The sequence below is a fragment of the Gavialis gangeticus genome, unplaced genomic scaffold (assembly GCF_001723915.1).
Source record: "Gavialis gangeticus isolate Ggan-Ray unplaced genomic scaffold, GavGan_comp1, whole genome shotgun sequence".
In the NCBI taxonomy this organism is placed as follows: Eukaryota; Metazoa; Chordata; order Crocodylia; family Gavialidae; genus Gavialis; species Gavialis gangeticus.
In genome coordinates this window covers 130,229,952-130,242,162 of record NW_017729032.1, presented here as the reverse complement: position 1 = coordinate 130,242,162, position 12,211 = coordinate 130,229,952, and positions in this window count along the sequence as shown.

Genomic DNA, 12,211 nt, shown 5'->3' with positions numbered 1-12,211 from the left:
TGGCTTTCAATGATAGCAGGTGTTTACTGTAATGAAAAATACTGATAGGTATTGTTGCTCAACATGTAAATTAAATTTGTTCTCTACAGAGCCAAGTGGCCAATTTGGGACTACCAACATAGGTAAAATAAATAAGCTTCCTTGCTGCAGAACTTGACATCTCATGTGTAGATTCACTGGTTTCTAATTCCAGCTACCCCAGTGATCTGCTATAATACCCCTCTGACAATAAGATTAACTAGCCTCCTCTCTGCTCAAGAATGCTACACTATATATCACCAGGTGAAAGTGGTTAAAGGTCATACAAACAAACATCACAAAAGACGAGGAGAAACAGCAGGAAAAAATAATTCTGTTGTTTTTCAACTATGCACCATGGGCCAATTTCATCCCTTGGCCAATTAAAAGATCAATACAATGAACTACCATTATTTTCTTGCTGCCTTCCATATAATTGTGGTTTAGGATTCCAGTACACTTAACTAAATGCATTACTCAAGTAGAAAAATCCAAATTTTAAAATGAAAAATTATTTTTTAGAAAATTAAAATGATTTAAATACATTATTTCTGAAATCCTTTGTATACAATTTCATAGAGTAAGATTTGTTCACAGTGATATAACTTAATATATAGATAATTATTATATATGCATATTATTAATATACTGTATAGTTTTTTGTTTTTTTCCCAACAAGAGCAAATATATTCCAAGAGACTCCAAAAAATGGGGAACTCCATCAACCTGTCACCAATTCCTGGCCTAGGACAAGGATGGCTTCCCATGTGAGGTCAAATTAAAGATCAGAAGGTGCAAGTCACCTGGAGCAGAAGCCCTAAACAAGACCGCATAACCTCAAGAAAGGGACATCTGAGGAACAGCCCTACAGGGAAACATGCACAGAAAACACAGGCTTTTAAACTTACTAAGATCTAGCAGTCCCAATTTTGGTCCTACTGATGGTGCCTGTTTGATATGCATCCAATCACAACCGAGTAGCACTTTACATTTTGAATAATTTGATATGCATCCAATCACAACCAGTATTGTGGTAGAGGTATCTTTGAAAAGCATCAATCTCTGAAATTTAAACAAACTTCCCTAGAAAAAGGCATAATGTGTATAACATGACTGTAGTACTGTCCTTCCCCCAGCAAGAGCTAGACTTCACTACAGCCATGGTTAAATAAGCTGGATCTTTCAGCTCAGACAACACAAGCACCTGCTTTAAGACACGATCAGCAATGTTTTCACACATGGAGGCTTGGGTAAGAGGAGGGCAGGCATTTGGGGCCAGCTGCAATGTGCCACTACAAAAGCCCCCCTCTACTGAAACCTGTGTCTCCTGACTGTGGCACAGCACAGCAGAACGTCCCCTCTCCTGGACCCCCAGGAAGCAGGGACAGCTCTCCACTGCAAGAGCCCCAGGCAGCTGTCTGTTGCTTAGTGCAAGGACAGTTGATGAATGTTGATGATAATCACAGCTCTGAAGGCCATAGATTGCTGACTCCTGCTCAGATCCAAAAGATGTAGGTTCAATCCCTAGTGCTTACAATGAAGTCCTAGAGTGGTGGTCATTGGGTGTAACTCAGGGGCTGAGAAAACTGTATGGTTTATGCAACAACAGCAACCAACAGAGAAGCTGTGGTAATTTGGGCAGAGGGTTCACCAATAATGTTTTTCCGGTTAACAGGAGTATTCGTGCCTCACTGATCATATAGATGACATAATATCTTTTATCTTCAGGGTCAGCTCTGATTTTCATATCCACACTCCTCAGAGTGTCCACAGTTGTACCAGGTCCTGCCACAGAGCATGCAGAGATTATAAAAGGATTATTGCCCCATCACTGGTCATATTATACTCTCCCTTTTTTAGGGAAGTTTGTTTAAGCTTCTGAGCTTCACCTACCTACCACCACTTATGGGCTTTTAGAAGCAGGGGCTGAATCTGGATCTCTAAGTAGAATGATTCCCTGAACAGTTGCTCCTGTTATACCCTCACGTGGTACTTCTTTGTGAGAGTCATGGAAGAGCTGGTCCTCAATGCCCATGTCTACATGAGACGCTGGCTGCGCAGGAGGCCATAATTACTGTGCATGTGTCACATGGCAGAAAGTGTGATGCGACACTACTGTGCAGTAGTCATGAGGTACTGCATAGTCATAAAACCATAGGAACCTAGAAAATTGTTGGAAAGGACTTCAGGAGGTTATCTACTATGATGCTCTGCTCAAAGCAGAACCATCCCCAACTAGATCACTACAGCCAGGGCTTTGCCAAGCAAAGCCTTAAAAACTGCCAAGGATGGAAATTCCACCTTGTCTCTAGGTAACTTATTCCAGCAGTTCACCACCCTCCTAGTGAGAAAGTTTTTCCTAATATCCAACTTAAATTGCCCTTGCTGCAACTTGAAACCATTGCTCCTTGTTCTGCCATCTGTCACCGCTGAGAACAGTCTAGCTCCATCCTCTTTGGAACCCCCCTATTGGTAGTTAAAGGCTGCTATCAAATCCCCTCTGTCTTCTCTTCTCCAAACCAAATAAACCCAGTTCCTTCAGCCTCATCTCAGAAGTCATGTATCCCAGCCACTGAACCATTTTCGTTGCTCTCCACTGGACTATCTCCAACTTGTCCACATCCTTTTTACAGTAGGGGGCTCAAAACTGGAAATTGTACTCCAGATGTGGCCTCATCAGTGCAGGATATAACAGAATAATCACTTCCCTTGATCTGCTGGCAACACTCCTACTAATGCAGCCCAGTATGCTGTTAGCCTTCTTGGCAACAACTGCACACTGCTAACCAGGGATCCTGGTTTTCTCTGATGAAAACAAAAATTTGGATTTAAAAAAGTAACCCCAAATCCACATTTTTCCATGATTAAAATGAAACACCACTAATATATATAGATATAGATTAGATATAGATATAGTGTTGTTTTAAAAAAAGTTGTTGGTCTTAGTTTAGTTCTTAGGATGGAAGTTGTCTTCATGATATAATCATTGACATTGGCCACATCTATACAAGATGCTGAATGCACGGTTGTTACTGCACAGTCATTTAGCACTTGCATAAACTGGAGTTACTGCACAGTCTCACCTAGGAATGTTTTTCTTGTAATGCTCCTGCCAGGGTGCAGTCAAGGGGAAGGGCCCTGGCAGGAGCAGACACAGCCTGCAGATTAATGCAGGCTGCATAGGTGGTGTTGCCAGCAGGGATTCAGCTTCTTCAGCCATGGAATGTTGTTCCAAAAAGGATTGCTAGGAAGAGACGAGTTCCACATTTTTCCACATTATTCAAAAAAGTAACCAAAATCCACATTTTCCATGATTAAAATGGAACATCATTAATATATAGATATATGAATTTTGGGTTACTTTTTCAAATCCGAAAATTTAGGGGGAGAGAAGGGGGCGATTCATATCCAACTTATTTTCCATTGTAACCCCCAGGTCCTTTTCTGAACAGCTGCTGCTTAGTCAGTCAGTCCCCAGGCTATAGTGGTATATGAGATTCTTCCATTTTAAAGTACTGGACTTTACACTTGTCCTCGCTGAACTTCATGACATTTCTTTTGGCCCAATCCTCTAATTTGTCTAGGTCACTATGAATACCCTCCAGTGTATCTACTACACTCCCCATCTTGGTATCATCCACAAACTTGCTGAGGTTGCAATCCATCCCATTTTCCAGACGGTTACTGAAGATATTGAACAGAACCAGCCCCAGGACTAACCCCTGAGGTACTCCACTTGATCCTGGCTGCCACCTAGACATTGAGCCATTGATTACTACTCTCTAAGCCCAACCATCCAGACAGATTTCATCCACCTTAGAGTCCATTCATCAAACTCATAATTCCTCAGCTTCCTTGAGAGAATGCTGTGGGAGACAGCATGAAAAGCCTAGCTATAGCCAAGCTACATTATATCCACAACTTTCTCCGCAGCCACAGAGTCAATTATCTCATCATGGAAAGCAATCAGGTTGTTCATACATGACTTGCCCTTGGTGAATCCATGCTGATTGTTCCTAATCACCATTTTCTCCTCCAAGTACTTAGAAATGAATTTCTTGAGGATCTGCAACATGCTTTTTCAGGGCCTGAGGTGAAGCTGACTGGTCTGTAGTTCCCTGGCTCCTTCTTTTTCCCTTTCTTAAATATGGGTACTATATTTGCCCTTGCCAAATCATCCAGGACCTCTCCTGATTGCCATGAGTTTTCAAAGATGATGGCCAGCAGCTACACTTTTGAATTAAAGCACCTCTGATGTGTTTTAGTTCAAAAGTGCACCACTGCCATTTTCTCAGCACTGACACGCATTTAACCGCTTCTACAACTGCAAGCATCACAGAGCTGGGTGCTTTGGCACTGCGGCACTTGCATGTGTAAAAATGCCCACAGTTACTAAGCTCTATATTATGGATAAAAAGAAATCCTAAATTTGCCAAAGATGAAAAATAGGGAAGACTGTGGCATCACCAATATCTTATCAGTGCAGTGGCAAGGATTTTGTTAGTGTGCATTCAGATTGATCACAGGAAGAAGACTATGCCCACACTGTGGAGGAAGGCAAAAAAAACCTCCATGGTCATAGCCAATTTGATCCCAACTTTTTTTTTATCTGTTTTTAGGATAATTCTGAGTACTGCTAGGAACACCAATGTACCCCAGCCAAACTTCACTTCTAGCTATAGCCAATTTCCAATGCTTCAGTAGAAGGCAGGAAAAACTTACTGAGTTTCATCTGGAAACAATCCAGGCTACTTGTCTCCACTATATTTGTACAACCATTCAAAAATGCAATTCTTCTGATATTTCAAATCTCCAACTAATTTCCAATCTAAATTTATTCTTAATCAGTTTGTAACCCTTTGATCAGATATTGTTCTTTAATTTAAAGAGTTCTTCTTCCTCTCTATTCACTCCATGACTGCATTTATTAAGAAATACTGTACTTCCTCAAACATAAAGACAAGGGTTTGTCCCCCTATCAGCATGGGGAAAAAACTTTATCTTACATTCACATTCAAGGAAACCTGATTAAGTACGTTGTCTATCATTAAACTGCTACCAAAAGCAGCATGTGCTCAGCAATGGAAACCAACTATGAAGTTGATTCAATGAAACCAACACTAAGCATGACCATAAAACACATGGCCCATACAGGGCAAACATACTGATTTTTTTTGCAAAAATAAAAGTGTGTGTGTGTGTAACTATACCTATAACAACCTGTCTTGTGAAAAATATGGTTCACTTGACACTCTAAAACACATTTTTACAGTTACACCATTCTTTGTCCCATTACAAAGACTGCCCATGCACCTGCATTCCCACATGCTTGTGCACCCCTCACTGTCACCTTAAAACCAATGCAATTACAAGGAAGATTAACTCATCCCCCTGAGGCAAACATACTGATAAAAACCTACCACAAGGGTTGATTAGAATAATCTACCTGGTAGTGCTCATTTTGCTCACTCAACTCAGTGCTGACTCTTTTACAAGTCATAGTGAGCCACTACACAATATTCCGACTTCCTTCTCACTCCCACAGCTGAGCTGAACTTTGCTTTTCCATTTCCAATGAGTCTTGTTTTTTAACCAGCCTTAAATGTCTGGCAGACATTACTAAATGGGTCCCCAAAGAGCTTACCAGAATCCTTCTGTCACCCCCCTCTTGCAGTCTGTCACATAAGATTAGTGTGGCCCTTTCCTTCATGAGATGGAGCCAGACCAGGCTTCCCTGCACCTCATCTCCATATAATTGTTTGGAGGATCCCAAGGCTCATGACAAACATACTGAGCACTGCTGAGCTTTGGGGTCACCATGGCTTGAAATGCTATTGTCTCTGCTCAGTCCCAGCCCAATGAAACATACAGTAAATCATAAGCCTTTTGGGTTTAGACAAATGTCATTCATAGTTTGGACTATATACTAAATAAGTACAGTACTGCTGCTTTAAAATGTGTTTATGGAATACCTGTGCTAAAACCTTGATGCAGTTTACCTGTTTTGAAACTGCTACAAGTTTTAGCATAGGCACAGAGATAACTTAGTAGGGTGGTTAGGACACTAGAGAACCTCTATCTGTACCTGTTCCAGTTTAAATTAATCTTTTTTGGGCGTGGTTACCAGAACTGTACAGAATATCCTAAATTGGGCCTAAATCCTGGTCTCCATTAAGGCTACCCTGCCAATACATTTTAGGATTGCAGTAGCTTTTTCATACACACATGAAATTAGCAGTTTATGGTCATCTTACAATCACCCAATATACCCAGGTCCCTCTCCTCCAGTGTCTGCAGTTTTAGCTGCCAACTTACAAAATTCTTGGCATAAGTATTTAAATACATGATTTTGTACTTCATTAACTATTAAACTTCATCCTGTTTCTATTACTAGATTCCAAAAGGTTATCTAATTCTTCCTGTATAAATCTAATCCTCTTCCATCTTGGCAAAACATCCAACTTTGTCATCCACAATTTTCTTACATTCTCCTCTAGTTCTTATTCCAGGCTCACTAATCAAAACATTAAACAGGATGGATCCCAAGACTTATCTCAGAGGAATACCACAAGTAACTATTCTGCAATCTAACTCTCTTTTCAGTATAATCCACTGTAGCCAATCCTTTTACTTTATTCACCTTATTAATCCCCATCTTCTCCAGTTTAGCTAATAATGTCCTTTGAGGAAGTATCAACTGTTTTGAATAAATCTACCTAGATTAGTTGCACCACATTATTATTTTCTGAGAACTCAGTTATCCTCTCATACAAGGATATCAGATTGGTCTGAGAATCTTCCTTAGATAAAACCATGTTGTATTTTTGTCCCATTTTATGTTTACCTACAGATCCTTGTTTACTTCACTTAAATATCTCTTTGAAGATCTTGCATATTATAAAAGGTAAATTACTAATAAGACTGTACTATTTACTGAGAGGGGGAGAAAACAAAGATGGAAGGTCAAGCAACACTAAAAATACTTTGTACAAAGATTAATTATGTTAGAACAGCAATAGATGGTAATTTAAGTTTGTAAATATATATATATATAATTAATTATAATATAATTAATTATATATATAATATATTATATAATATAATTTTTGCCTTTAATTTCTGCACTCTTCTAAAAATTTAATTTTATAGGTACATAGAAGTTGCATCTTTCTTTTTTCAGATTTCATTGGTTGATGGATAGTTATAACTACAGCCATAACAGTCAGTGATCTGACACACATAGTCAACTTTGCCGATTTTATAAGAAAGTAGAATAATATATTTTCAAATGTAAGTGTAAGTAAACAGAGTAAAAAAAAAACATGTTTTTAAAGGTGCACAAATTGTTACAGATTTTGAATCTAACATTTTCTTTTCTTGGTGCACAAAAATATGCTTTTTTTCTCGCGAACAAGAGCTTACATTTTTAAACTGCAAATCCTTGAGTAGGTTATTTAGAATTAACAACCATATGTCACCTGGTTCTGGAATTTGGTTTGTAGTTATGTCATCTGCAGATGGGATTGAGTCATGCAAAGAAAGAATGCCATATGCTTGAAGATTATATAGTCTAGTGATTTTGGTCCATTTTTTTAAAGAAATCTTGTCTATTTTAGACAAATGCTAGTGTGTAAAAAATCAGTACAAGCAAACATTCTTCTTAAATCAAGACATATTAATATGCAACAATATCAACCTCACCTTTGCCACACAGAATCACACACAGGTACATTGGCTGGCCAATTCCAAACATTTTTGTCACTAAAGATGTTGTAAGATCTTTATGCGAGTAAGAAAATGAGGCAGAAGTCATATAAATATGGAGTTGCAAATTAAGATAATTTGAATTTTCTTTTTATTTGTATAGCACTAAATACATTCAAAGCCCTAGGTGGGCATGAGCCAGGCATGAGACACCATGAGGTGAAGAGCTAAAAGGAAAGTAAGTGTACAAGGGTAGGGCACTCAGTGAAAGAGCTAAACTTCTGCAGTTTAGCTTTATCTCCTGCAGGGTGAGTGCATGCCCATGTCCCTCCCTTAACCTCATGGTAAGTAATTTGTATGTACATGACCTAAATATACAGCTTGATGCCTATGGGGTTTTCAAAAGGCATGAGTCACCTTACTTCAGCTGAAGTTGATGGAAGTTAGATGCCAAACTGCTTAGGTGCTTCTGGAAAAACTCTTGTAGCACTGATCCACAAACCTTTGCAAATCTGACTGAAAGAGACAGACAGCCATCAGTAGGGCTAGGATAAGAATTTGGGATTTCCTTGAGATGAATGTGCAGCTACTCTGTGATAAGTTATACATCAGTTATGATGACACAGTTATTAAGATGTTTACTGTATGACACAACTGGGTTAATCAACAGACTTGTTGGGAAACACATTATGAAACAATGGCTCGAGATAAGACACTCCCTAGCAAACACTGGAGGGCCATTACAGAACAATGTGACGTACAATTCCAGTGAGACTCACTGAACCTCCCACTCAGGTGAAACTGGTTGACTATCAAAGCGAAAAAGCCTGGGAACTGAAAGAACAAGGACCTATAACTAGATAAAAACTGACTCTTGCGTATCAAGACAAGTTGATGGAATCACCACAGAATAGATAAGGCTTCAGATAAGAAAGATGTGAGTGTAGTTTGTTTATTTTCCTGAAATCTCTCTCTCATGCTATGTTTCATTTCTACTATTAAGATTAAACAGTACTTTGATAAGTATGTGATCATTCCATATACCACTCGGGTCAAAGCGGAGATTCACAGGTGACAAAACCCATTGGAGATGTTCAGGACCTGGTCTACAGGAGTCCACTGAGAACAAAGCCTGAGACCACCTCAGGCTGAAAATAGCCACAAAGGAACAGAGGTACAGCTACCTTTGCAACTATGACATTCTTGTGTAGGTTCATTGTGACTATATATAGCACTACAATTACACTGGAAAGGAGATGAAGACAGTGAGGTCTGGAAGAATAAGCACTTGTTGTCATAGTTGCACACAAGCCACACCTACACGAGATGCTACATCACTGTAGTGACGAGCTACAGTGACGTAGCATCAGCGATCATGAACTGTGATGTCACTGCTACTGGATAGTAGCAACGAGCTACTGCACAGTAGGGTCAGAAATAACCCATGTAGTGCCAGGACTGTACAGTAGGTGCACAGGTAGACGCGCCCAGTGTGTTACATTTGCTTCATTGTTATTACACAATTTCCTCCAAAGCACGTTTCTGACTTTTGTCCTGCAGTTGGCAATTTGTTTCTATTATTTAATACCAACAACGATATGCTTGAATAACGCTGTAGAGTAGCTTAATTAAAGTATTAGATAAACAAAGAAATACCTCCCTCTTGGAGTCCAAACAAAACAGTCTTGAAGTAAAAAAAAAACCAATTAACAGTCACCAAACTACTGATAAACCATTCGAGCAAAACAAGTTTCTACCAAATCATAATGAAGGCTCATTATAGCAAATCTAAATGCTGTGCAGCAACACACAGGGCTTTCAGTAATTGCCTTTATCTTACTTACTTGTGACTCAACAACAAGAGAACAATAGCAAGGTGAAAATGTACAATAAATTGGGTATAGCGCATGCCATTCTCCCATCATTTATATGATGCACAGAAAAAATTTCTTCAGCTGAAATGCACAGATATAATTAAATAGGCTTTGTTCAAGGTTGAAGGGGGCTTTTCACTGTTCCAAAGAGACATGAATCTTGGGTGGTCGTCAAGTCTCTGCATTTCTGTGGTGCAAATCTTAGCTCAGAGCCAGCGCACATTGTATGCAGAGGCCTCAGGGATGAGGTTTGCAGGAAGAGAGGCACAGGACAACTTGGGAACAGCAGCAGACACTCAGCAGCAGCTGGACCCAGGAACATCAATATCAAAGTGACCTCTGAGAACTCAGTGGAGAGTTGTATGAGCAACTGGCAAGCAGCAGATACTTACAGAGGTGCAAAAATCTCCAAAGTACTTTAACATTCCTAATGAAACTAAAGCATTATCCCCATCATTATCTTTATCAAGGGTTAACACCTTCTGAAAAAGACATGGAGGGGAAGAAATTATGTTGAGTTTATTTAGGAAGGTATAAGGGAACATTTATATAAAAAAACGTTTTTTGAAATAACTTATTAGTTCACCTGAGTCCACTTTATAGCACTACTGCAACCCCTGTGCATAAGCCCTATCCCTCAAAAGGAGATGATAACCCCTTGTTATCATTTAGTAAGGATCCAAGACCTGTGAGACCCCTAAATCAAAGAATTCAGCATTCTTCTAAATTGCCTCAATATCTCCAATCAAAACAAAAATGAAAATTAATAATATTTAAACATAGAGACATTGGTATAATTTACAAGAAAAGGTGGCAGTTGTCTACAACTGTCAGAGTCATTCTTAGGGAGTAGAAAGGCTGAGGGATATATCTGTGTTGGACTTAAATACTGCACAAATTTACATTTGACCAGGCTTTTAAAATATTAACTGATAAATATTACTGCTAGATGTGCTGCAACAATAGAAAACTGTGTGATGTGGTGGTTAGTCAGTTTGCTAAACATATGAACAGCTTCCTATTTCAGCTGATAATCCATTTTTCATTTTACCTTCTTTAGATGGGAAAAGCAACTGGACTGAGAAAGTGTCTGTGGTCCCATCAAAGCACAGCTTAATAATAATATGATGAAGTTTTAAACCATGCTGACTCTAAAGGTCTCAAATCACATTATAAACAAAGGTTTCCATATAGCTGGTCATGTGGTAGTCCAGAATACCAACAATTTTGGTGACTCCCAGTTTCTGCAGAATTTAATCTTCTGTGAGTGCATCTAAATGTAAAATTAAGGCAGCACCATAAACTCCAGAGCAGTTTGCACCAGAGTACAGTTCTCACGGGTACAGCATCTACCCATGCACTTGGGAGAGCAGCACTTTGAGCCTGGGTGGAGCAACCACAGGTTGGCAGCAGGCTTGGGGGAACAGCCCTGGGCTCCAGCTGGTGACATTGGGCTGTGGAGGGGCTGACTAAGGCATGAGTGTGCCAAAACTATGGAGCCATGTGGCTAGAAGGCAGACGGGACTCTGGCCTCTGCTGCCTGGGCTGACCAGGCACAATTTACTCCTGCGGTCACTGGCTATGCATGCATTTAGTTGCATTTAATTACTCCACTGTAAAATGGTACTGTTCCTGACAATACTATCCTACAGCAGAGTTAATTCATTTACTGAGCTCTAATGCCAGCACATGTGTAGACTCTGATGCTTTACTATGGAACTAATAATCTACTCCACAGAAAAACACCCATGTAGATGCACCCTGTTTGTGCAAAATAAGTTGGCTGCAAAGTTGTCATCTGAATTTAACTCAGTGAAGAGCTGTCCAGATGACACAGACAGAAAATGCATGAAGGCACCATATTCTATCTGTACTTAGTCACACAAGGCCTAGGGACAGTGGAAATGGCAATTTTTCTGCCTATGCTTTCCTGAGCCTGAGCTCATCGCTGTACATGCACCAAAATGTTCATTTTTTTTTTTAGGAGCTCCCAGCCATCTAAAGCTTAAGACACAGGGCAGGATGGTACTGAGGAATCTGCACATTCATGGTTTGCTTTCTGTGTCCCGCCACAGAGCAAGAAATTCTGACAGCCTTGGGGATGTACTTGTGCTGATAGGATAGACCTCCTCTTGCTCTAAAGATGAAATATGTAACCCTTCTTCCAGGTGCCAGTTATAATAACAAGGGCCAGATTAAGTCTGCTATGAATTATTCTCCAGAATAAACAAAACTCTTAACTTCATCCTCTCTCAGCTAGTCATGCTCCTCTGTTTGGCTTTGGGAAATTAAAATCTAACTATTCTGTTTGCTTTTCTCAATGGTGCTTCCCCACTTGCAGACAGTCTGAAAAACATAAATGCATTTTTTGTGTACAACAGAACAAAACTCAGTCTATTAGGTATATAGTCAAGTATTAATTAGGTGCTTTATTTAAGTCCAGAACTCAGCCTCACAATATTCATCACCCACCAAAAATTCCCCTGACAAGATCCAGTTAAACTCAATAGTTATGGAGGGAATAACAGGGTACAGCTTTCCTCCACACATCTGTTCCAAACCTAGAGAAGTCTGCACCACAAGATGCCCCTCTAACATGCAGCTCTCTCACCCAG